The 25,749-nt window shown below is 42.3% G+C and overlaps 1 long non-coding RNA gene across 1 annotated transcript in view; it reads left to right on the forward strand.

The window, feature by feature from the left end:
• LOC135228886 (uncharacterized) overlaps positions 1 to 25,139 on the forward strand; it is a 40,475-nt gene extending 15,336 nt beyond the window's left edge. Inside the window, exon 3 of the long non-coding RNA XR_010319746.1 lies at positions 18,650 to 25,139. This is a non-coding gene — a long non-coding RNA (uncharacterized LOC135228886). The remainder of the gene's footprint in view (positions 1 to 18,649) is intronic.
• Positions 25,140 to 25,749: the final 610 nt, after the last annotated feature.

Consider the following 25,749-nt stretch of genomic DNA (forward strand, 5'->3'; position numbering starts at 1 on the left):
GGAACTGACTCGACGGCACCTAACAACAACAACAACACAACTTATTGACAGCACTTACAATAATTAGCTGTGAAATCCTACCCTTAATCAATGCACTTAAGAAATATTTGCTGTGCACCCCTTATGTGCCTGAAAGGAATGAGCATTTATTTAATGCATTTTACTGGCCTCTTACTATGCACTATTGTGGGGCAGTGGTGGTTCAGTGGTAGAATTCTCACCTTCCATGCAGGAGACCCAGGATCAATTCCTGGCCAACACAAGTCACGCACAGCCACCACCGGTCTGTCAGTGGAGGCTCGCGTGTTGCTATGATGTTGAGCAAGTTTCAGCAGAGCTTCCAGACTAAGACAGACTAGGAAGAAAGGCCCAGCTATCTACTTCTGAAAATCAGCCATTGAAAACCCTATGGATCACAATGGTCCTATCTGCAACCAATCATGGGGATGGTGCAGGACCGGGCCGTGTTTAGTTCTGTTGTGCATAGGGTCACCATAAGCCCCAACTCTATGGCAGATAACAACAAAGATGCCACTGAGACTCAAAGGTGAGTGAAATAAGGCCCCTGACCTCAAGGAGCTTACACTTTAGTTGTTGTTAGCTGCTGTTGAGTCAATTCCGACTTAAGGTGACTCCATGTGTGCAGAGTAGAACTGCTCCATAGGGTTTTCAAGGCCATAATGTTTACAGAAGCAGATCACCAGGTCTGTCTTCCAAGGTGCCTCTGGGTGTGTTCAAACCTCTGACCTTTCAGCTTGTAGTTAAGTGCTTAACCATTTGCGCCACCCAGGGAGTCTTACACTTTACTTAAAAAACCAAACCTGTTGCCATTGATTCGATTCCAACTCATAGCGACCCTATAGGACAGAGTAGAACTGCCCCACAGAGTTTCCAAGGAGCGCCTGGTGGATTTGAACTGCTGACCTTTTGGTTAGCAGCTGTAACGCTTAACCACTACACCACCAGGGTTTCCCACTCTGCTGAGGAAGACAAAATCTATGTCTTCGTCATCTAGTGCTGCTATAACAGAAATACCACGAGTGGATGGCTTCAATAAACAGAAGTTTATTCTCTCATAGCCTAGTAGGCTAGAAGTCCAAATTCAGGGCATCAGCTCCAGGGGAAGGCTTTTTCTGCCAGCTCTGGAGGAAGGCCTTTGTAATCAATCTTACTCTGGATGAGGAGCTTCTCAGGCGCAGGGATCCCAGGTCCAAAGGACCCACTCTGCTCCCAGCACTGCTTTCTTGGTGGTATGAGGTCCCCATGTCTCTCTGCTTGCTTCTCTCTTTTATATCTCAAAAGAGATTGGCTTAAGACACTATCTAATCTTGTCAATCTCATCAGTATAACTGTCACTAATCCATCTCACTACATCATAGTGATAGGATTTACAACACTTAGGAAATCACATCAGATGACAAAATGGTAGACAATCCTACAATACTGGGAATCAGGACCTAACCAAGTTGACAGATATTTTGGGGGGACACAGTTCAATCCATGACAATCTATATCAATGACCGTGATAAGTAATGGTGACAGTAAAGTTGGAGACATCCCAGCAAACAAAGTGCACCCTCCACTTCTCCATGAGGTGGTGCATTCAGAAGTGATCGGTGTGGGAAGTGGAGGCAGCAAGTTTTGGTCAGGGTGCAAGTAATCCGAGCAGGAAGCACAGCAGTGGGGCTGGGTCTCCCTCCCTGAGGAGCAGCTGGAGAGGCTGGCCTGCCTGGAGGGAAGTTTTCTTTTAGCATGTGCCCTGGACTAATGCAAGAAAACATCTGGAGCCAAACTATGGCCAGGGAGTGAGAAAGAACAGTTATGAGGCTGCTGAGATTATTGAGGAATAAAGTCCTGGGCTGTTTTCACTCCTCCCAGGCTAGCACCAGGAAAATTTGAGAGGCATCATGGCCTAATAGGGCACTCATTGGATTAAGGGTGAAAACATCGGACTGGTAGCCAGAGCTTCTTAATTATGTGATATTGGGCAATTAATTTTGCCTCACCAAGCCTCAGTTTCTTCATCTGATAAATGAGGAGAATAAGGGCAGCCCACCTACCTATCTCACAGGCATTTTGTAAGGACCATTTGCAAGAATGCTTGCAAACACACTACATAATTTCAAAGTTCTGTATAGCTTTTAGGGCTTATTGTTATCATTGTAACCAGCACAGACTGTTTCACAAACCTCAGGGGCATAAGCAGGTCATGTCCCTTTTATTTTTCCAAGTTAAATTAAAATGGATTCTGGACCACGTGTGCCAGATGGGCAGGAAATCCATTATCAACCTCCCAGGCTCCTCCATGCCCCTCCAGGTGGTTTGAGAGCATTGTGAGGTGTTCACACAGTCCAAATGGGAGGTCCCAGCTGATGGTCCACCAGGTGCTGGCATTGCTGCAATTTGTCCTTGCTGCTTCCCAGTGCCTTCCATGACTGCAGATCAAGGCTGTTGGCCTTCCTGCTGTGGAGCTCCCTGGGCCCAGTGCAGTTCCAGTATAATGCACTTGTGATTGGCTCAACCCTGGGTGCTCGGCCCATCGCACACAGGCTTCCATAGGTCAAATTCTCGGGACCCAGTCTCATCAGTCACTCAAGTTGGTCCCTGCCATTGCCCTGATGCCCCAGAAGTGCTGGGCCCAGGGTGGCCCTGTTATCCATATTTGTGAAACTCACACTTTTGTCCCTTTTCCAGTCCTGGGGATCTCAATAACACCAGCGGGCTCATTCTATACCCCCTAAAGAGAGTGGAGGGGGATATACCCTCTTAAAACTTTAGATTGTCTTCTGCACTCCCCCTGACCCACCAGGGAGTTTCTTTCCTTTAACCCTTAAAAACAGAGACTGACTACTCCATTTTCTGGACCTGGTTTTCCCTAATAAGGCTCAGCTTTTCAAAACAGAGCAAGCTTATTTATGTCACACATCCTTTCCCTCCCTGTTCCCAGAATTATCTTCCCTAAAATGGTTAAGGAGTTCTTGGGTGGTGCAATCGGTTAACTGGAGGCTGTAGGCTCAGCTGCTAACCAAAAGGTTGGAGGTTTGAGTCCACCCAGAGGTGGGTGCCTCAGAAGAAAGGCCTGGTGATCTACTTCTGAAAAATCAGCCATTGAAAACCCTCTGGAGCATAGCTCTACTCTGACACACATGGGGTTGCCAGCAGTTGTAGTCAACTTGACAGCAACTGGAAAGATGGTTAAGGTGACTAGATGACGGAGTTCAAGCCCCAAGTTTATCCTGTAACAGGATGTGAGATCTATGTATCTGTCTATCTTTCTTTCTAGTTCTTCTGTCTGCTCTTGCCCTTTACATTTCCTCTGACCCTCTGTTCTCTCCCCCTGGGTTTCCTACAGCCTTTCTTGCTGCAACAAAAGCAGAGCCTGGTGTGAACTGGCTTCATGTGCTGCCCCTTCGCCAAGAATAATAATGATTTGGAATTTGGTTTCAAAAGGAAAATTAAGTTTCTACAGAACTAAAGCTTAGGCTTTAGGCATTCACATGACATACATTTTAAATAACAGCTTTATTGAGATATACTTTACATACCATACAATTCACCCATTTAAAGTGTACAGTTCAATGGTTTTTTAGTATATTCACAGATGTGTGTAACCATCACCACAGTCGATTTTAGAACATTTGTACCTCAGAAAGAAAGTCTTACCCTTTAGCTATCACCCCATCCCTCCTCCCCCCTCCTGTCATCCCTTGACAGTCGCTCATCTACTTTCTGTCTCAACAGATTTGCCTATTCTGGACATTTCATATAAATGGAATCATGCAATATGTAACCTTTTGTGTCCGGCTTCTTTCACTCACCATAATGTTTTCAAGGCTCATCCATGTTGTAGCGTGTATCAATAGTTCATTCTTTTTTATGACTCTGTAATATTCCTTTGTGTGGATACACTACATTTTGTTTATCCATTCATCAGTTGATGGACATTTGGGTTGTTTCCACTCTTTGGCTATTATGAATAATGCTGCTCTGAACATTCGTGTACAAGTTTTTGTGGGGATGTGTGTTTTCATTACATGGCACACATTTAAATGAAGAGCTTTCTAAAATGCACTTGCCGAACCCTGTGTTCACAATCAGAATGTGTCAAAACTCATTTATTGTTCATGACTCAGAGTCATCATTCCGGGCTGTAGGAGAGCAACTCTTCCTTTGTTGTCGGGCTGTGAGCAAATATCTCACAATTCTGGATGGATATCTCTGCATTTGCAGTCTTCTTTTGTCTAACTTGTTATTCTTCATGAGACTGAATAACAAAACTTGTCAGAATTATGTATAAAGGTTGGCAGTTCGAACCCACTCAGTGGCTCTGCAGGACAAAGACCTGGAAATCTGCTCCTGTAAAGATTGTTTTTGTTGTGTACCGTCAAGTCAATTCTGACTCACAGTCTCATAGACTAAGACTCATAGCAACCTTATAAGACAGAATGAAACTGCCCCATAGGGTTTCCTAGGCTGTAATCTTTACGGGAGCAGATCGCCAGGTCTTTTTTCCCGAGGAGCAGCTGGTTGGATGGAACCATCAACCTTTTGGTTAGCAGCTGAGTGCTTAACCATTGTGTTACCAGGGTCCTTCTGTAAAGATTTCAAACCAAAACCAAACCTGTTGCCGTCAAGTCAATGTCAACAATAGGACAGAGTAGAACTGCCTCATAGGGTTTCCAAAGAGCACCTGGTGGATTTGAAGTGCCAACCTTTCGGTTAGCAGCCGAATTCTTAACCACTGTACCACCAGTTGTTGTTGTTAGGTGCCGTCAAGTCGGTATGTATGGTATGCCGTCAAGCCGTACGTACTACAGAATGAAACACTGCCCAGTCCTATGCCATGCTCACAATCGTTTTTATGCTCGAGCCCACTGTTGCAACCACGGTGTCAGTCCATCTCGTTGAGGGTGTTCCTCTTTTTTGCTGACCCTCTACTTTACCAAGCAAGATGTCTTTTTCCAGGGACTAATCCCTCCTGATAACATGTCTAAAATATGTGAGATGTAGTCTCTCCATCCTTGCTTCTAAGGAGCATTCTGGTTGTACTTCTTCCAAGACAGATTTGTTCGTTCTTTTGACAGTCCATGGTATATTCAATATTCTTCACCAACACCGTAATTTAAATGCACCAATTCTTCTTCAGTCTTCCTTATTTGTTGTCCAGCTTTCGCATGCAAATGAGGCAACTGAAAATACCATGGCTTGGGTCAGGCGCACCTTAGTCTTCAAGGTGACATCTTTGCTTTTCAACACTTTAAAGAGGTCTTTCGCAGCAGATTTACCCAATGCAATGCATCTCTTGATTTCTTGACTGCTCCTTCCATGGGTGTTGATTGTGGATCCAAGTGCAATGAAATCCTTGACAACTTCTGTGCCACCAGGGCTCCCTGTGAAGATTATAGCCTAGGAAATCCTATGGGGCACTTCTACTCTGTCACATGGGGTCGCTGTGAGTTCGAATCAACTCAACAGCACCTAACAACAATAACAACAACAACAAAGCACTGATAAGTGTTTAGTGCAATAAGTATTTGTTGAATAAATAAATGAATACATGAATGATGTGTTCAATGATCCCTTGGGGGCTTCTTTCATGGAGCAGAGTACATGAACATTGTAACAGTAATTTCAGTGGCTCTGAGGCCCCTTTTGCCTATGCCAGGGGCAGTTGTGTTCCAGGCAGTTGAAGTTCCCAGGAGACTGGCTTTCAGAAAAGTGCAGCATTGCAGTACCTACTGTTTTGCAAAAGGAAGAAAAATTGTAAAAATTTAGAAGGCAGTTTTGGACCAAGACCAGAGTTCTATAGATTGGCCAATAGCTGTCAATATGACCTTGCCAAGTCAACTAACCCTCTGGGCCTCTGTTCTAGTTTTTAGTAAAGTAAGATTGGATTAGTGGTTCTTCACTATTTTTGGTTTGCAAACTCCTTTGAAAATCTGATTGAAAGAAATGAGCCCTCTTTCCTTAGCAATACACATCTCCACATATACACCAAAAACCTGCATGTTTTTCCTGGTGTCTCTGTAACCCATTCCAGACCCCAAAGCTAAGGCTCTGCTGCCATGTCTCAGATGATCACCTGAAATTGTAATGTCAGATTTGGGGACAATTTGGAGGGTGCAAAGTAGTTCCCAGAGCCCTCAGATTGTGTGTCCTCAGGAAACTATTCAGAAACCTTGTCCTAAATATGCTAATTTAGGTCTAAAATGTGAAGTGTGTTTCCTTACTGTGAACCCAATTATAGTAGTTGGTTCTTTGAGGTAAGTTTTGTGTAATAAAAAGGAGTGTGTAATGTATTTTTAAATGGTAATTCTATAATAAACACGTTTACTTATTGTTCCTAAAAAAATGAATTATTAATTTACTTTTAAAGAGATATGTTTCAGAATGAAGACAAATGAGTGAGAGATGGTGAAGGTGACTCAGTGGGCACTCCGTCTCATGGGCTCTGTGCTCTTCTTCCATCCTTCTCAATACCCACCAGCATCTCTCTCCGTCTCCCCAACATTCCAAACTCAACCTCAACACGTTTATGAATTCCTTTCCAGGTTCACAAATCCAGTACTGCTGGAGATTTTATGGTGCCTCTGCGCACTGGGCCCCCAGATGCTGCCACACTGGCTTGGCAACCCAATTGGGTTAGATCCATGGCACCATTCAGGTTGCCTTAGCCTCAACAAACGCAACACATTCAACTCTAGGGACAGCACTCCTTGAAAGCTAGCAGAAGTCATCTCCAAGGACTGCCAGGAGAATCTGGTTTATTTCAGGAAGAGTAACGAAAGGCAATAAGGAGCCCTGGTGGCACAATGGTTAAGCGCTCTGCTGCTAATTGAAGGGCTAGCCGTTCAAATCCATCTATTGGCTCCATGGGAGAAAAACCTGACGATCTGCTCCAGTAAAGATTGTTGTTGGGTGCCGTGGAGTAGATTCCAACTCATAGCGGCCTCATGTGACAGAGTAGAAGGGCCCTATAGGGTTACCTAGGCTGTAATCTTTACGGAAGCAGACTGCCACATTTTTCTTCCAGGGAGCTGCTGGGAGGGTTCCAACCTGCAGACCTTTCAGTTAGCAGCCGAGTGCGCTTAGCCACGGCTCCTTCCCCTAAAGATTACAGCCTAGAAAGCCCTATGGGGCAGTCCTACTCTGTCCTATAGGGTGGCTATGAGTCAAAATTGACTCAATAGCTCCTAACAACAACAAGGAAAAGCAATAGATAAATCTACCACTTATGCTTCAGAACTCAAACCAACAAATGGAACCCACGGCTCCTCTCTTTGGACCGCGGGAATGAAGACAAGAAAACAAAGTAACTGTGGAGAAGTAAGTGCCTCGGACTGGAGCAATTCCTCAGTAATAGGCATTAATCAGGGCAACGTTAGAAAGGAATAATGTGGAATTCAATAGAAATGCACATTACATCCATTGGGAGCCAGATGACTTCATCACAGTTAATGTTATTACAATGAATATAAAAGGAATTAATGATTCACCATTTAGTTACTTTCCTCCCTTCCCCCCAACACCTTTTCTTCAGCTTTAACAAACTGGTCTGGAGCCAAGTGCGACATCAGTTTAGTAATGACTTTAAGCACCATTTATGCTGCTATCATGGCAATTTAAATTGTCACTTTCTATTAAAAGGTCTACCTCAGAATGGTTTTAAGTGAAAGCATTCCACACTGACAGTGCAATTAAACAAGAAAAAAAAACCTCTTTCTTGGGATGTCAGTGCAAACGCATTTTAAATAGTGGTTCAGCAGCGCCTTACTAATTTAAACTACAGTATTGCTTTCTATTAAAGAATAGAAACTGATTTGGGCTTTTTTTCCCTCCTTGGACTGTGTGACATTTTGAATTGGCACCACGTCCCAGTCAAAGCCCTGATGTGCCAATGGGTTCCCTGAACCGAACGTGTACCTCTCCCGGGGCAGGCATTAAACAGAGAGTTTCCCCTGTGATGGGGAAGCGTCACCTTTCCAGGCATTTGCTTTTAAAATCACCCTTTCCTGATCCAGCACGCCTCCATCCCACTGTGTTCCCGCTTGCTGGTCAGGCCGAGCTGCTTTATCGAGATGACAACTTCCCGACTCACAAATGGACAATCAACTCTTGAGAAAATTCAGCGTCAAAAAGAATTCTGAGGAAAGGTGTGAAATTCTGTCTCTCTCTTGCAGATTTCTAACTTAAGATCCCAAGGAGGTTTCTGCACTTCCCCAACCTCTTCTTCAAATCAGCGGAGGGAAGACATTTCAGGCACTTTAGTCTTTGACTACATTTTAACACATAAACGATAAGGGAGCATAAATGTTGAACGTGCAGGTACAAAATAACACGTTTTATCTACCTCATTTGTCTTCTGGACTCCAGTAGCCCCAATAGTCCATAATTCCCAGGCATTTGGCTTCAACAGATTCCAGCTATCAGAGAGAATAGCACAATTACATTCTTAGGTGTTGGTGCCTTAAATTAGAAGTTGAAGAATATTTGAACAGCAGGAATGGCTAGCATTTTATTTTAATGGTCTTGAAGCGTTTCCAGCCGCTCTGAGAGTACCTTATGTCACGAGCAATAGAGTTGCTCTGAAGCATATTAGCTTTACCAGAAGTAAACGAAGCATAACATTTAAGTTGCTTCTGTTACATTCTCAACTGATATAGTTATTGCTCTGAAGGACACCGAGAGAGCATCTTGAGAAAAGTGTCCTGATGATGGTTATAGAGATGTAATTTTTTATGTTTACACAATTACATTTCTAACTTTGCCACATTCCACACTTGACTGCCATGGGAAAGATGATCGATGGAAACCCAGTCCTCATAAGCTACTGGGATCGAAACTCATTTTTATTTTACAAATTAGGCCAACTTTCTTTCAGTTCCATTTTCCTCCTGTTAAAATAACAGGCATTTGGATTTAACCCTGGGGCAGCTGGAAACAGTAGAAATGGCCTAATGATTTCGGGCTGATGGAAGGCGAGGAAAGGGTCACCCCCAAAAGAAGTATTGCCTACTGGAAGATGGAGGTGGAGGGAAGAAGACGAGGGAAGCAGAGCAACTTTCTTTGGAACAATGCACATAGAGGAAGTGGTGAAATCATTCAAAACGAGGGAGGACATAAAGAGGTACACACAAGGAACATAGGGCAATTTTGAAGGCACTTGGAGTTGCAAATCTTAGTTGCATTGGTTCTTTCTACTTCACTCACCACCCCCACTGCCGTGAATCAGGTTCAAAGATCCTTGAGGGCAGGTTCTGGGTCTCATTCCTCTTTGAATCTCACATAGCCCCTAGGCCTGGGGTAGGAATATGGCAGTATGCAAGATCAAAATGTCTCCTCTCAGTTACCTTCTGTTTCTACGTAACAAGTGAGACTCTGCTGGTGGCACCATGGTTGAGAGTTCAGCTACTAACTGAAAGGCTGGCAGTTCTAACTCACCCAGTGGCTCCGAGGGAGAAAGACGTGGCAATCTGCTCCTATAAAGATTACAACCTAGTACACCAATGTTCATTGCAGCACTATTCACAATAGCCAAAAGGTGGACACAATCTAAACGCCCATCAACAGATGAATGGATAAACAAAATATGGTACATACATACGATGGAATAGTACTCGGCCAGTAGGAGAAATAAAGTCTTGATACATGCTACAGTATGGATGGAGCTTGAAGACATTGTGCTGAGTGAAATAAGTCAATCACAAAAGAACAAATACTGTATGACCTCACTTATATAAAAAGACAAGAAAAGGCAAATGTATAGAGAACAAAATTAATCAGTAGTTACCAGGTGCAGGAGAGAGGTGGAAAGAGGGAGGGTTGCCAGTGATGGAAATATCGCATTGATTAAGGGTAGGGTTGCACAGACGATGATTGTAAGTACTGTCAATAAGTTGTACACCTGTAAAAATCTGAATTGGAAAAAGTTGTGTGATAGAAATATTGACAGCAATGAAAAATAAAATACTAGCTTCTGAGGCTGATTATGTACAAGAAAACGCCTCCCGGAATTTGGTTTCTTGGTTTGGAAATTTGGGGCCATGGTTTCATGAGATATCCCAGTAATTAGCCTAATAACATGTTTAGTGTTTCTGTTTTGCCTTCTAGTTTGTTGTGTAGTGCCCAGGGTCTTAAAGGTTTGCGAGTGGCCATCCAAGGCACAACAATTGGTCTCTTTTTTGCCTGGAACAACAGAGGAAGAAGGAGAGTCAGGAATAGCCTCCTAAAGGAGATGGAATGTGTGGCTTATTGCCTCCATGAACAACTGCCTCCTTTGCCGGGAGTCCAGAAGAACTGGATGGCGCTCAGCTATCATTACTGAACATTTTGATCAAAGATTCCATAGAAGAATCCTGATCAAAAGGGGGCAAATGCAGAGAAGAATTTCAAATTATCATGAAATTCAGACTTCCTGGAGCCATGAAGTTTGGATAAGCCCCTGAAACTATTGTCCTGTGATAATCTTAAAACCTTAAACCAAAAATAGCCCTAAAGTCTTCTTAAAAACAAACAATAGTTTACCTTAGCTAGTAAAAAATATCTGCCGTAAGCATTATGCTCTTTTAAGGGCTATCTATATGGGATGAAATTGACAACAGCAAATTGAAAGATTAGATAAGAACCTTAGGGGGGCGGTGAGTTTATGTTAATGGGGAAAGAACAACTCGGAAAAGGAGGGTGAGAATGGTTGCGCAACTCAAAGAATGTAATCCATATCACTAAATGGTACGTGCAGAAACTGCTGAATTAACATGTTTTGCTGTTTATATTCTCAACAACAAAATAAATAAAGTCAAAAAAATTAAAACCACACAAACAAACAAAAGATTACAGCCTAGAAAAATCCCATGGGGGCAGTTCTACGATGTCACATGGGGTCACTATGAGTTGAAAATTGACTCGAGGGCACCTAACAACAACAACAACATTTGGGGGATGAAATGGAGTTGGAATAGTTCAATGCTGTGAGAAACATAAATAACAATACAATTTTAAATAACAGTTCTGGCCATCATAGAAGAGATTTGTCAAATTTTGTTACTATTTTATGACATTTCAGGGATAATTTCATGGAAATTTTTACAACAGGCCCTTGAATGGCTTGAATTCCATAGAGTGTCTTGGTCAGAGTTGGCCTGTGAAGAGAATTCCTACTTGTAAATTTAGGTTTGAGGAGAGAAGGGAAAACAGAATTACTTCTTCCAGATGACAGAGAATAGTGCTAAAAATGGAGCTAAATCAAGACAATCAAGATACAGGATGAGGTCCTTGCCGTAGATCAAGGAACTTACTCCATTCTTAATTAGGGAGACTTCCAGATGCTGAGCAAAAAGCATGGAAGGGGATGGGCTGGCTCAGCAAAACTTTGTCCTATGAATTGATAAGCTTATTCTACAAAATAGAAATTCCTCTTTAATCTTGGAATTCAACTTTACGGCAAAGATTTTTTTTTTTTTAATGTAATCACAAGGGTTTGTAAAAGTGGAAGACAAAGGCAGAAGAGGTCAGAGTGACATGATGTAAGAAGGACTCAATCCTCCATTGCTGGCTTTGAAGATGGAGGGACGGACCACTGAGCCCAGGAATGTGGGCAGTCTCTAGAACCTGGAAAAGGCAAGAAAGGGATTCTCTCCTAGAGCTTCCAGAAGGGAACGTGGCCCTGCTGACACCTTGATTTTAGCCCAGTGAGACCCATGTCACACTTCTGACCTCCAGAAGTGTAAGATAATACATTTGTTATACATATATATATATTTAAGCTTTATTTATTTTGTTGTTGTTGTTGTTGAGAATATACACGGCAGAACATACACCAATTCAACAGTTTCTACATGTACAATTTAGTGACATTGATTTCATTCTTCGAGTTGTGCAACCATTCCCACCCTCCTTTTCTGAGTTGTTCCTCCCCATTAACATAAACTCACTGCCCCCCAAGGTTCTTATCTAATCTTCCAATTTGCTGTTGTCAATTCGACCCCATATAATTCTTAAAAGAGCATAATGCTTAAGGCAGACATTTTTTACTAGTTAAGGCAAACTTTTTTGTTTGTTTGTTTGGTTTTAAGAAGATTTCAGGGGCTATTTTTGACTTAAGTTTTAAAGATTATCTCAGGGCAATAGTTTCAGGGTTCATCCAGCCCCCTTGGCTCCAGAAAGTCTGGATTTTGTGAGAATTTGAAATTCTTTTCTGCATTTTCCTCCTTTTGATTAAGATAATAAATTTATATTGTTTTAAGACACTAAATTTGAGATAATTTGTTATCAATACATGTGAGCAGTGAGAGGCAAGGTAGTTCATTTTAAAAACTACAGCAGTTTCTCTCAAACTCAGTGTTTGTTCCCAGGATGAGAACATGAAATCTTAGATCCAAAAGGGACTTTAAAGGTCATCTGGTCCTTCCTGCTGCCCAGTGCTAGTAGTTCAGGTGCCTCCAATTCTGTGTTTATGCAATCTGTCTTTGGAACCTAAATTTGAGACTTTCCATTTCTCCTTGGTAAACTTCATTGATTTGTTTTGACCAGTTGCCCAGTTCAGTGAGATGTTTTGTTTATTATTCTTGACAGCTGTTCCTCTAGGTTTGTAGCTGTACAAATTTGGTATGTGTGCCTTCTATGTCAAACACTTGTTGAAAGCAAGACACACAAAATCTACAGCATCTTCCGAATTGATCTGCCTAGAAATGCTTTCCTCCAAAGAAGGAAAGTTAGTTGGCATGACTTCAAACATGTACCTTGGAACCCTAGAGCTGGAAGAAATCTTAAAGGGAATCAAAGCCAAACCTTGCATTTTACAGTCAAGGAAACTGAAGACAAAAGAGTGAAGTTACCTGCTTGAGATCATGTAACAAAGTAGTGGAAGAACTAGCACTACAACCTAGACTCGCCTGGCTCCTCATTTAGTGTTCATTGCATCACTCCATGTAGAAACTATTGTGAATGAATCCACACTAACTTCTACTGATCAACTATCTATTAATTCACTCTAAAACTGTGGTCAACATCCATAACCTACACTTTTCAACATTTGCAAATAAGACTTTCAATAATGTTCCAATTGTTCATGCTTTGGGAAGTTCAGGGTAGTTTGGTACACAAACCTTCCATCTCACCTCTCTTATTCTTCTAGTTCTGGCCGCAAAGAGTACATACATAGAAATGAGTGAAAAGGGCCATCTGCTTTATTACCCAAAGTACAATTCCTGCTAAGTAAAGTAGGATCGCAATATGTGCCAAGATTTCCTCTCCCTAAATGTAGACTTTGGGGCTTACGTGGCTGTTTTTTACTGACCCATTTTTAAGCTGAGAGCACGGAGATTTGAAGGCTTCTTCTGTAGGGCTGAGGTTTGCATTGGGGGAGATGGTAGAGAGCCCCTTCTCAGTGAGAGTAGGGCATGGTAACAGAAAATGGAGGAGAAAACGGCAAGTAGAAGGTTCCAGAGAGACTGGGCTATGTGTACACAATGACATGTAACCTGCTCAATAGAGAATCAGAGAAAAATGGATGTCAATTCTTACCAATCTCCTTGGCCAGGTACGTCTCCTCCTTTCATGAGGTGTTTGGGGAATGATGCTGGAGAGAGGGCGTGAAAGTCTTATTTTCTTGTTCCCTAACACATGATTCATTTAAGCTTTCCAACAGTGTTATTAGGGTGACGCCTACAGGTTCTTTCAGGACCCTGGAAATATGATTTATTGACAGTTAGAGCCCTAAACTTACTTAAAATGGCAAAAAGCTTCATTTGTTCATTTTGTTGGCTTTGGATCCTCCTCAGCCACTTTTTTTTGGGGGGTGTGTGTGTCAGTTTTGTTGAGGTATAGCATACATACAGGCAAGTGCACAAAGCATAAGTCTACACTTCAGTAACTTTTCACAAAGCTAATATTACGGTGTAGAAAGAGCCCAGACCAAGAAACAGAACACTCCTTCAGCCACTTTTTTTTTTATAATATTTTGTTGTGTTTTAGGTGTAAGTTTACACAGCAAATTAGGTTCTTCTTCAACAGTTTTTATACAAATTGTTCTGTGCCATCGGTTACAATTTTTACAATATATCAGCATTCTCATTATTTCCATTCTGTTTGTTCTGTTTCCCTTGATCTAGTTTCCCTTCCCCTTCTTGCTTTCTCATCTTTGCTTTTGGCTAAATGTTGACCATTTGGTCTCATATAGTTAATTGTTTAAGGGAGCACATTACTCATGGGTGATATCGTTAATTTTATAAGCCAATCTATTATAGTATCAATTTCAAGTTCAAAGGGTATCTTAGGCCAATAGTCTTGGGGGTTCCTCTAGTCTCTATCCATCTAGTAGGTCTGGCCTTTTTTTAGGAATTTGAGTTTTGTTCTACATTTTTCTCCCATTCTATCAGGAACCTTCTATTGTGTCCCTGATCAGAATGGTTGGTAGTGGTAACCAGGCACCATCTGGTTCTTCTGGTCTCAGTTTTGAGGTGGTTGTGGTTCAAGTGGGCTTTTAGTCCTGTGAACTAGTGTCTTCTTTGAGTCTTTGACTTCCTTCATACTCTTTTGTTCCACATGAGACGAATAGTTGTATCTTAAATGGCCGCTTACAAGCTTTTAAGGCCCTGGACGCTATTCACCAAACTCAGATGTAGAACATTATTTTTGTGAATTATGTTATGCCAATTGACTAAGTTGTTCTGCAAGTCCCTCAGCCACTTTTGTTTTAAATGTTTTGCTTGATAGAGAACACAGAAGCAGACCAGAATAGAGTCTATATGTTCCTGAAACCAAGTGATGATAAACGATTTGGAAATTTTTTTTTCTCCTGATGCTGGTAGCAAGAGGAAGAAGCAAGCAAGCAAGCAAACAAAAACCCAAACCTGTCACTGTCAAGTTTTTCCAACTTATGACGACCCCATGTATTGTGGAGTAGAACTGCACTCCATAAAGTCTCATGATTGTGACCTTTCAGAAGCAAATCACCAGTTCTTTCTTCCAAGGTGCCTCTGGGTGGGTTTGAACTGCTAACCTTTAGGTTAGTAGCTGATTACAAACAGCTCGTACTACCCAGGAACTAATGTGTACAGTACTGGTTTCAAATTCTCAAAATTTGGAGCCAAATTCTAGTTTTCTTGATATGACATAAGCTGAGCCAGTGAAGATCTGCTAGAAGTCTTTTCTCAAGGTAATTGTCCACTCTGCTTGGCGTATATATATGACACCAAGACCACTTCTCGACTGACGGTATCATGATCGTCTACTCTAGACCCAGGTGGCAGTGCCTTTGCCCAAGTAATGATGAAATGGAAGAGCAAGCTGGCAAAATGAAGGTTGGTCTTTTAGGCAGGAAGCATGTCTGAGAGGTATTATTTTAAAGTAATTTCTTTGGAAATAAACAATTTGAGGAAAGCTTCATTTTTGTGTTTTGTAGTTAAAGAAGTTTTCCCTTGATATGTTTAGAGACTTTATGGAGTCAATTAAATCTACTGTATTTATTGAATTTATTGAAGAAAGTGCTGAGTATGCTTAAAGAAAAAGGCCTGGTCCCTGGCTATCTGGGAAAATTCCTCAAATCCCAGTTGCTTTTTAATTCTCCATTTTTCTTGTAGTGCGAGGGTGTGATTGTTAGCATATTTTGTTCTTGCCCTCAGATAGTTAACAATCTGTGCCATTTGACTGTGAATTCTTTGGGGTCAGAGACCATGTCCTATTAGTTCTAGCATGATACTTAACACATAGATACCAAACCAAACCGTTCCCCGTGGAGTTGTAGCAGACACATAACAACCCTATAGGACAGAGTAGAACTGCCCTATAGGGTTTCCAAGGAGCAGCTGGTGGATTCGAACTGCCAACCTGTTGCTCTTACCCACTGCACCACTCAATAAATGTGTGTTGAAGAGGTGCCAATGGGCTATTTCAGGCAGGGCCTTGTAGAATGCCCAAAAGTAGATAAGGTCACTGATGGGTCTAGATTCTGATCCATCAGTTTTAAGTTTCAGAATGTGGTGATTCATCTCTAGAGAGCTGATTTCTGCTAGCTCATAAGAGATTCAGTTATTTTTTTAAATTACAACTTTATTGAGATATAATTCACATACCATATAATTCACCCATTTAAAGGATACAATTCAATGGTTTTGAGTATATTCACAGAGTTATGCAACCATTACCACAATCAAGTTTAGAATATCTTCATCACTCCTCCCAAAAATCCCATACCCATTAGAAGTCACTTCCCATTTCCGCTCAACTCCTATCCTCTTTACCAGTTCTTGGCAACCACTAATCTACTTTCTGTCTCTATGGACTTGTTTATTCTGGACATTTCGTATAAATGTAATCTTATAATATGTGGTCTTTTGTGACTGGCTTCTTTCATTTAACATATGTTTTCAAGGTTCATCCATGGTATAGCACGTGCCGAATACTATTCCATTGCATGGATATACCACATTTTGTTTAACCACTCATCAGTTGATAGACATTTGGGTTGCTTCCACTTAAGATTCTGTCTTAATATATATTGTGTACTTAGTATGTGTGAAATAATACTTTTGGTCCATCTGTACTCACTGTCTCAATTAAGCCACACAGAAAACTTGTGAGACAGGTTTCACCCTTTCTGTTATCTAGATAAAGAAACTGAGGTTCAGAGAAGATAGTAAGGGGATGCACCAGGCTTTAGACCCAGGTCTTCTAATTCCAGAGCCCTGGTGGTGCAGTGGTTAAGAGCTCAGCTGCTAACCAAAAGGTCGGGAGTTCGAATCCACCAGCCACTCCTTGGAAACCCTATGGGGCAGCTCTACTCTGTCCTATAGGGTCATTATGAGTTGGAATCAACTCGATGGCAACAGGTTCTTCTAATTTCACACTCGGCACCCAATAAACTGGAGTGCTGGGTAATTAACTTATAGCAGGAGAGACAGCTGTAAAATAGTTTATCTTTCCCTAAGACATCATAGCAATGCCAATAGCTAACATTTATTGAGTATTTACTAAGTACCAGGCACTATGCCAAGCACTTTTTTCACATATGACAGATACTGCTAGTTGCCTACACAATATCTTCCTCTTCTTCCTTACTAAGAGGAACCCAAGCTATCCAGTATTGGCATGTTACCCCCTGAAAATTACATTTCCCAGGCTTTATCGCAGCCCTGGGTGATTAAATGTCATAGCTCTAGGCAATAAATTTACGTGGAAGTTATTATGGATTTCCAATGTGGCAGAGACAGACGTGCGCTCAAAGACTATGCTCCCCTTTCATGGCATGGAGACATGGAGACGTGGAGGCATGGAGGCATGGCATGGCATGGAGGCTGTATTTTACAACTCCCCTTGCATCTATGTGGACCTGTGTCACTATGGCCAATAAAATGTGGGCAAAAATACATTACCTCCATTCTAGACCTGACCCATAAACCTTCCTACAGAACTCTCCATGCTCTCTCTTTCCCTGTCTGTTGGCTGGATGTTCATGCCTAGTATGACTCTGGAAGCCCCGTGTTCTAAATTCGTCCCTGCATTGAGTAGAACTGCATCCCATCCTCTCTCCATAACCCCAATCCTCTGCTATCAATTGACCTTTGCAAGAGTGAGAAATGTGTGAGGCTTCTTTGTTACAGCAGTTAGCCTACCCTGACTTAAATATCTGGGAAAGGTTTTGTTTTCTTGATTCAGTTCTCGCCCCCTTCCTCCTTCCCCCTGCCAGAACTATGGACATGAAGGCTGGGGCTGCAGCAGCCATTTTGGGATTATGAGAGAAAGGTCATGGGAACTGCAGAGGCCTTGGGTCTGAAATCCTTAAGCCCCTAACCAGGATCAGTGGCCAGCTGATGCTGGTCTTCTTATTGAATGAGAAGGAATAATCACCTGATCTATTGAAGCTATTGTTTAGTCAGGGGTTCTGTTTCTCACAGTCAACCACAATCCCTAACTCATATAATCCATTATCTCAATTAAATCACATCCACCTCCTAACAGGTGAGTACTATTAACATTCATATTTTGGGATAAGAAATTAAATGTTTTGTTGAAGAGCACACAGCTGGTAAAGAGGTAGAAACCAGGGTCTGAATCACTAAATTATAAAGCCAGAACATTAATCAATACACTGTATTGCTTTGAAAGAAGCCTTTTTCCTAAATAAGCCTATTGTTCTACCTTGTATGACATTGCTCCATAAAAACTTAAAATCCTGCATCCAAATTCATCCACCTATTTTTTATTCATGTATCTCAATGGACCCACTTCTATAGATTCAGTCACAAATGCTTGAAGATAATGCTTTATAAAACTGAGCATAAGGGCAGAGAAGCAGGCTGCTTCATCAATGCAACATTTAATCAGAAAAATTTTTTTTATATCATCATTTGGACTTGCCATGTTAGCAATTAAGTAACATTGATCATATAACAAAAGAATTTCTTCGTGACTGAGTCATTTGGTTTGAAAAAATGAGTCAAAGTCAACTTAAAATAATCCATCAAACTTGCATGCTTAATATATAAAAATATATATATATATTTTAATATATACTTATTCTTAATCCAATTTTTTCTTAGAAATCGTTCGTCACACTTTGATGCTTAATGTGTACTTATTCTTTCCTTGATCTAATCCTTCTTTTTCTGTGTCATGAAAGTACTTATCTTCTTCCCTTTTTTCTCTCCTGTAGGGTGGCAGTTCAACACCTGGAACCCACCAGGAATTAAAGGATCAGCCCAAATCTTGGGCTCCTCTGCATATAAACTGGTTGTAAGGGGCAAACAGAAAACACATCAAAAGGGTGTGAAGATGCACATTCCCTGGGAGAAAACTTGAATCCTCTAGTGAATACATTTTGGGGTGTCCACCTAGCTGCAAAAATGGACTCAAACATACCAGCAATCATGAAGATGATGCAGGACTGGGCAAGTTTTGTTCCATTATATATAAGGTTACCATGAGTCAGAGCCGACTTGATGGCAACTAACAACAACCTAGCCAAAAAAGCCAGTGATTACCCCTGTCACCAAGAATTGTCTCTCCAAACTCCCTCTTCACCCACCTCATTTTTCAAGATGAGAACCCGTGCAGGTGGAGTTTGTACGTGTATTCCCAACTCACTGGCCACAGATAATTGTCTTGGGTTGGAACCTAATCCAAGCCAGATCAATCAGAACCTCCTTCCCAGGAAATTGGGAGGTTCAGTTCTATGAGGTTCTAGCTCCATCTGGGTCCTAGGAGAGAGAAGATGTACAAACTCAGAAACTGTGAGTGATAGGTGAGCAGGAAGTTGATCTGCAGAGAAAGAAAAAAGAGTATTTGTGCAGAGAAAAGCAGAAGTGAGAGTATTCCTCAAGCTTCCCAACAACTTGTGTTTCCAGATTCCAGTCCCTTTCTACGTCTCCACTGCTTGCCTGCCAGTAGGTTCCATCAGGCAAGCCAGCAACTTTAAAATGAATTCTTGTTTCGGTTAAGTTAGCTTTAAGTTGGTTTCTGTACTTGTAACTAGAGCCCTAAATGATACATATTAAGAAAATGACGTGAGCGATAAATGTATCAGCAACTGCTAAAGGACACATTAAGTAAAAGCTGACATCCCTTTTATCAAAAGCTATGTTGTTGTTGGGTATCACTGAGTCCAACTCCTGGTGACCCCATGTGACAGAGTAGAACTGCCATAAGGTTTTCTAGGCTGTAATCTTTACAAAAGCAGATCACCAGGTCTTTTTCCCACAGAGTGGCTTGGTGGGTTCACACTACCAACCTTTTGGTTACCAACTGAATGCTTAGCCATTGTGCCACCAGGGCTCCTTATCAAAAGCTATAATCAACCCTTAATTATTCAGAGTTGAGTGGTCTCAGAAATGTATGATCCAGAATGTTCCTTCTGTTCCTCTTCCCAGCCATTCATTCATTAATTCAACAATCATTTGATGTTTTCCTACTATGTGCCAGGTATTCTATTAGGGGCTGGGGATGCAACAGTGAATAAGACAAGGTCCTTTTCCTCATGGAGCTTCAATTCCAGTGGGAGAGATAGAAAACAAACAGGTAAATTAAATAAAAAAAAAACAGGTAAATTAAATAAGCCCAGAGTTAGATCACTACTAGGAAGGAAATAAATAGGATGCTGTGACACAGATAAAATAGCCAGGGAGGCCTCTTTGGAGAGGGGACACTTAAAATGAGACTGGAAGGATCAGAGGGAGCCAGCTATGTAAGGAGCCAGGGAAGTGATGTTGCAGGCTACAGGAGCAGGCCCTGAGTGGGGGAGAACCCGTCCTGCTCCAGAAATGGGCAGAACACCAGTGTGACTGGAGACTGCTGAGGGAGGGGGAAGGGGGCAGAAGCTAAGGATGAGACACAGGCAGCAGCAGCCAGATCATGGAGAGCCTTGTAGGCCATGGTGAGGAGTTTGGATTTTACTCAACATCAGAAGCTATTGAAACCACCATAAGGAAAGTTTACCCGGGCTGTTGGCTGTGGGAAGTCTTCAATGAGGAAAAAGCAGAAGGAAACAGAGGCTACTTCAGTTGGGAGGCAATTGCAGGTATCAAGGTAGGAGGTGATAGTAGCTTAGAACATTGAGGTAGCCGTGGGGACCGTGAGAAACGAGTGAATTCAAGATATGTTTTGGAGGTTGAGCTGATTGAATGTGAGGGTGAGGGAAAGGGATTAGGTGCATGGGATGAGGGAAAGGAAAGAATCCGGGACGAGTCCAAGTTATTGGCTTAGTAAGAAGGTAGACTCTAGGGTCATTTCCTGAAATGGAAAATACTGGACAAAGACCATTTGGCCTCTTACGGCTCACATTTTGGCGATTTCCCCCGCTGTCATTTGAGGAAGGAAAGGGAGAAGCATAACTCACTCAAGCTGGGGATTAATGTATGTGTTCTAGAAACCAGTCCTCCCGGGGCAGCCTGACCTGGCCAGGAAGGGTTTTGGTCTCTAAAAGACTGTGTGGGCTGAAAATTAGGTTTGCATCCCCCTGTGCTGAGAGATAGAAAGAGAAAGAGAAAGAGAGCGTGAGCACAGGAGTGAGTGTGAAGCTTGCCAAAGATGATTTGTCGTGGGTTAATTTATCTCTGATAGAAGGACAAATCCTACCGAAAAGGCAGGCAATGATAAAATGACTTATTGCAATGCATATAATCGCAATATGTGTGCCCCAGACACAGTGCATTGGTTTCAAAGGATGGTTGTAGCTGTGATTTTCTTAAAGCAGTGGTTCTAATCCTGGCTGCACATTAGAATCTCCCGGAGAGCATCTGAGATACACCAATGGCCCAGGATTCACTCCAGATGAATAAATCAAAATCTTTGGGGGTAGAGCTCAGTTACCAGTATTTCCTTCAAAGCTCTCTTCAGGTTATTCCAATGTATAGCAACGATTTGCAAGTCATTGGTAAAAAGCCATTTAAACACAGACCTCATGGGGAAAAAAAATGGCCATTTTGGTAAGCTGTTAGTCTTAAAGCAATGATTGTAATCCAAGCACTTCCTTGCACCAAGATAAGGCACAATTAGTCTTGATTTTCCTGAGTGCATTTTTATACCACAAGTTATTAAATGTGTCCATCATTCAATACCGGTATCTTAGTTCCTAGTGTTGCTGTAACAGAAATGCCACAGGTGGATGGGTTTAAAGGACAGAAATGTATTTTCTCATAGTTCATCGGGGTAGAAGTCTGAATTCAGGGCACCAGCTCTCTCTGTTGGCTCTGGGGAGCGATCCATGTCTCTTCCAGCTTTCCTTGGTTCCTTGGTGATCTTCACCTGGCGTGGCATCTACCCCCACCCCACCCCCTTTGTGGTTGCCTGTTTCTGGGCTTAATCTGCTCTTTTTATATCTTAAAAGTGATTAGGTTTAAAGGCACAGCTTACACAGATATGACATCATTAACATAACAAAGAAAACTTTATTCCCAAATAGGATTCCTTGCACTGATATAGAGGTCAGGACTCTAGCACAAATCAACCCGTAACAGCCAGCTCTGCAGAAGGAAATCTCCCCAAAGCAAAACCCACCAGCCAATTCATGTCTATACTATCGATTGATCGCCGACTTAGTGTATTACTTCCTAGCTGAGCGATTCTGCTGGAGATAGAACCATACCCAACATGAACAATTTACTAGCGTGTCTCACCACTACGTCAAATGGAAAGCTCCTGGTCAGCCTCAGTTTGGAGCCCTCAGTTGCTTACAAAACAAGCTTGTTTCCATGGTAGAGTGTTTCACACGGCTTGGCTTAGGTCAAAACCATGTTAGTGGGAATCCTGCCACAGCTGAGCTATGGAATTTCCTGATTAAGGAAATGAGAGGAAGTAAGTCATTAACTACCACCTACACACAGTACACCAACTTGGAAAGCTCGCTCTTTTTTTTTTTTTCAGAAGAATTAAAAACAGAAGATGCTGCTGTTACAATTCTCTGAAATAAGATGACAAAATCAAGGATGAAAATTTAACAGCTGTTTTGGAACTGCTTCTGGGAATAAACAAAAAGCTGCCTATGGTTTCGCCACAGTTAAAAAGCACAGATTCTCTGTGATTCACACACAATCTATAGCATGCAAGCCGAGCCAAAGAAATTATGCAAAGAAAAGACAATGAAATAAGAGGAGGCTTAATCATCTTGACGGTTGCAGTTGTAATTAAATGTGAACTTGAGAAAACGATTGCTTCACTCTGGTAAGAGGGCCAGGGGCTTAGGGGAAGGCTAAGCAAGTGGACCAAACGTTGTTGCTAAATTTTCCCCCCTATTCAAAGAATTCAAACTTGAACCTACTATTAATATCTATAAAATATGAGAAAATAATATTATTTTTATAGCTGGTATGAAAATTCCTCTTAGAAGATGCCAGTTCTTTTCCTCCCTCCCTCCCTTCCTTCCTAATTTTTTAATAAGTCTGCTTAGAGTAGTAGCTGAGAGAGACCTCACGGGGCCTAAGTGTGAGCAGAATTGCCAGGCAGGAGACAGGGAAAGGAATTTGTGTTTTAACCAGAGAGGGTGGGGAAAGAGAGAAGTAAAAAGAGGAACAAGATGGCTGAAGACTGTGGGATGTACTGGGTAACTCTTACATCTTTAGTTAAGCTCTAAACTCATAAAATGCTTGTGGTGGGGGTAGGGGATCTTGTGCAGCTTTACCCTTGTGTAAAGGGCCTGAATTTTCACAAGGAAAGAAATGAAGAACATATACAGAGGCAACAAATCACGACCATGAGGCAGAGAGTTAGGAATTTGCAAAAATTGTGGGGAGGGCCGTGGAGTTTCAGCCAAGTTTACCTTAACCTCTGAAGGCCAGCGAGGCTTCATCTGGATTATATTTGCAAAGGTTTGGGAGAAGTTTTGCATTTATGCTACATGGCAGCGAAGCCGTGCAGTGGATTTTCCACTGAGTGCTGTGTACTGTGTTCTTGGAGTCGTGTTGTTGTTAGTTCCATGGAGGTGGCTCCAATTCATGGTGACCTTATGTATAACAGAATGAAACGTTGCCTGGTCCTGTGCCGTCTTACCTTCCAGCACTATATCAGATAATATTCTGTTGTGATTCATAGGATTTTCATTGGCTGATTTTTCGGAAGTAGATCAATAGGCATTTCTTCCTAGTCTGTCTTAGTCTGGAAGTTCCGCTGAAGCCTGTCCACCATGGGTGACCCTGCTGGTATTTGAAATACTGGTGGCATAGCTTTCAGTATCATAGCAACATGTAAGCTAGCACAGTGCCAAAAACTGACAGATGGGTGGCTTTGAATCATACCTGGAATGATAACCAAGTTTCTACGGGGTACCTGATGCACATTTTCCAATTTTGATGTATTAGGCATCAATCCAATAGGTGAGACAATATCTATCATCTAACCAACCACTGGAAACCCTGGTGGCATAGTGGTTGCAAGCTACGTCTGCTGACCAAATGGTCAGCAGTTCAAATCCACGAGGTGCTCTTTGGAAACCTATGGAGCAGTTCTACTCCATCCTATAGGGTCGCTGTGAGTCAGAATCAACTCAATGGCAACGGGCTTGGTTTTTAACCAACCACCATCAGCCCATCCATCCATTAACTCAGCAAGCATATTGAGCACTTTCTGTTCAAGGCTCTCTATTAGGCACTTGGGGGGTTGGTAAACAAATATGAATAAGAATAGATCCTGATCTTGAAAGCTTAGTCTAGTAAGCCTCAGATAACTTTTACCGAAATAGCTAGGTACCAGGCAGAAAGAAGTAAAGGCCACAATAAAGGTATGATAAGGTGCTTTGAAAGCTCAGATGGAGAAGGGTTGGCTTAAAGTTGGTGGGAGTGCAGGAGAGGAAGCAGCAGTTCAGAAAAGGTTTTATGGAGGTGGCAACATTTGCAATGGATCTTCGGAAAAAAATATGATTTTGACATTCGGGGACAGTGGTAGACATGGAGTAGAGGAAGGCATCGAGGAAGAAAATCATGAGCCACCTAATACAAGCGACCAAGTTGAGTACCTGGAGTGACAGTGGGCCCCAGGACTGCTGCTAGCCATTATGATGCCTTTGTGCAGAGTAGAAAAAGGCGCCCCCTGCTCCAGAGTGCATGACATGGCCAGCAGAGTGTGGCTGGAGTTCAGTCCTCACCCACCTCCTCAGCTGGGGACATTTTTTGCAGTTCACGTTCTCCACTGCGGAATGGGCTGTCCTAGGTGCGACACACTGAGATAGGGAATTCGGTTTGGGAGGGAAGATGATGAGCTCAGTTTGGGGCATAATGAGTTCCATGCGTTAGCAGAACATCTAGGCAGAAATAGGAAACAAAACTAAAACGGAAAGACCAGCATTTAGAGGGGAGTTCAGGATTAGAAGTATAGATGAGCAGTCACTTTCATGGAGTTGGACGTTGAGGTAATGGGATTGGATGCAAGTTCCAAGGGAAAGCATATTACACTGTGGTTTTCAACCAGGGTGATTTGGCAATGTCTGGAGTCATTTTTGGTTGACACGACCTGGGCAGGGGGAGCTACTGGCATCTAGTATGTTAAGGTCAGAGACCTTGCTGAACACCCTACAATGCCCAGGATAGCCCCCACAACAAAGAATGATTCAGTCCAGGATGTCAATAGTGTTGAGATAGAAAACCCTGGTATAAAGGGACAGATCTTCGAAGAACACCTACATTTAAGGGAGTAGCAATAGAAGAGGCATTGGGCCCCACCCTCCCACCCTGGACCTGCCACCTCTGGCCACAAAGGAAAAGTTTGTTTCTTGTGATAAATCAAAAAACAGGAAGAGGGGCAAGGTTGCAGCTTCTACAACCAGGATCTGGTTAAAGGATGGGGTAGGCAGGTAGCTACAGATCTTTAAGAGGGTATAACACTTTACTAAGGATCCCTGGGAAACCCTGGTGGCATAGTGGTTAAGAAATATGGCTGCTAACCAAAAGGTCGGCAGTTTGAATCCACCAGGTGCTCCTTGAAAACTCTATGGGGCAGTTCTGCTCTGTCCTGTAGGGTCACTATGAGTCGGAACCAACTCAACAGCAATGGGTAAGGAGCCCTGGGGGCTCAGTGGTTAAGTGCTTGACTGCTAACTGAAAGGTTGGTAGTTCAAACCCACGGAGCAAGAAAGCTGAGTGCCTTGGGCCTGCGGTTTACTGGAGGAATGGGGTGTCTCTGGGCACTAATGGCAGAGATAAAGAGCTTTGTAACATTTGCTCCAGCAGGGCAGAGGCTAGGTTGAGGGGACTGAGGGCCAGAGAGAGGCCTGACTGTGGACATGACTGAGAAGAGGCTGACCTGATTGAAAAACTGTATCCTGAATTGTAA

This window comes from Loxodonta africana, chromosome X (assembly GCF_030014295.1).
Source record: "Loxodonta africana isolate mLoxAfr1 chromosome X, mLoxAfr1.hap2, whole genome shotgun sequence".
Lineage (NCBI taxonomy): Eukaryota > Metazoa > Chordata > Mammalia > Proboscidea > Elephantidae > Loxodonta > Loxodonta africana.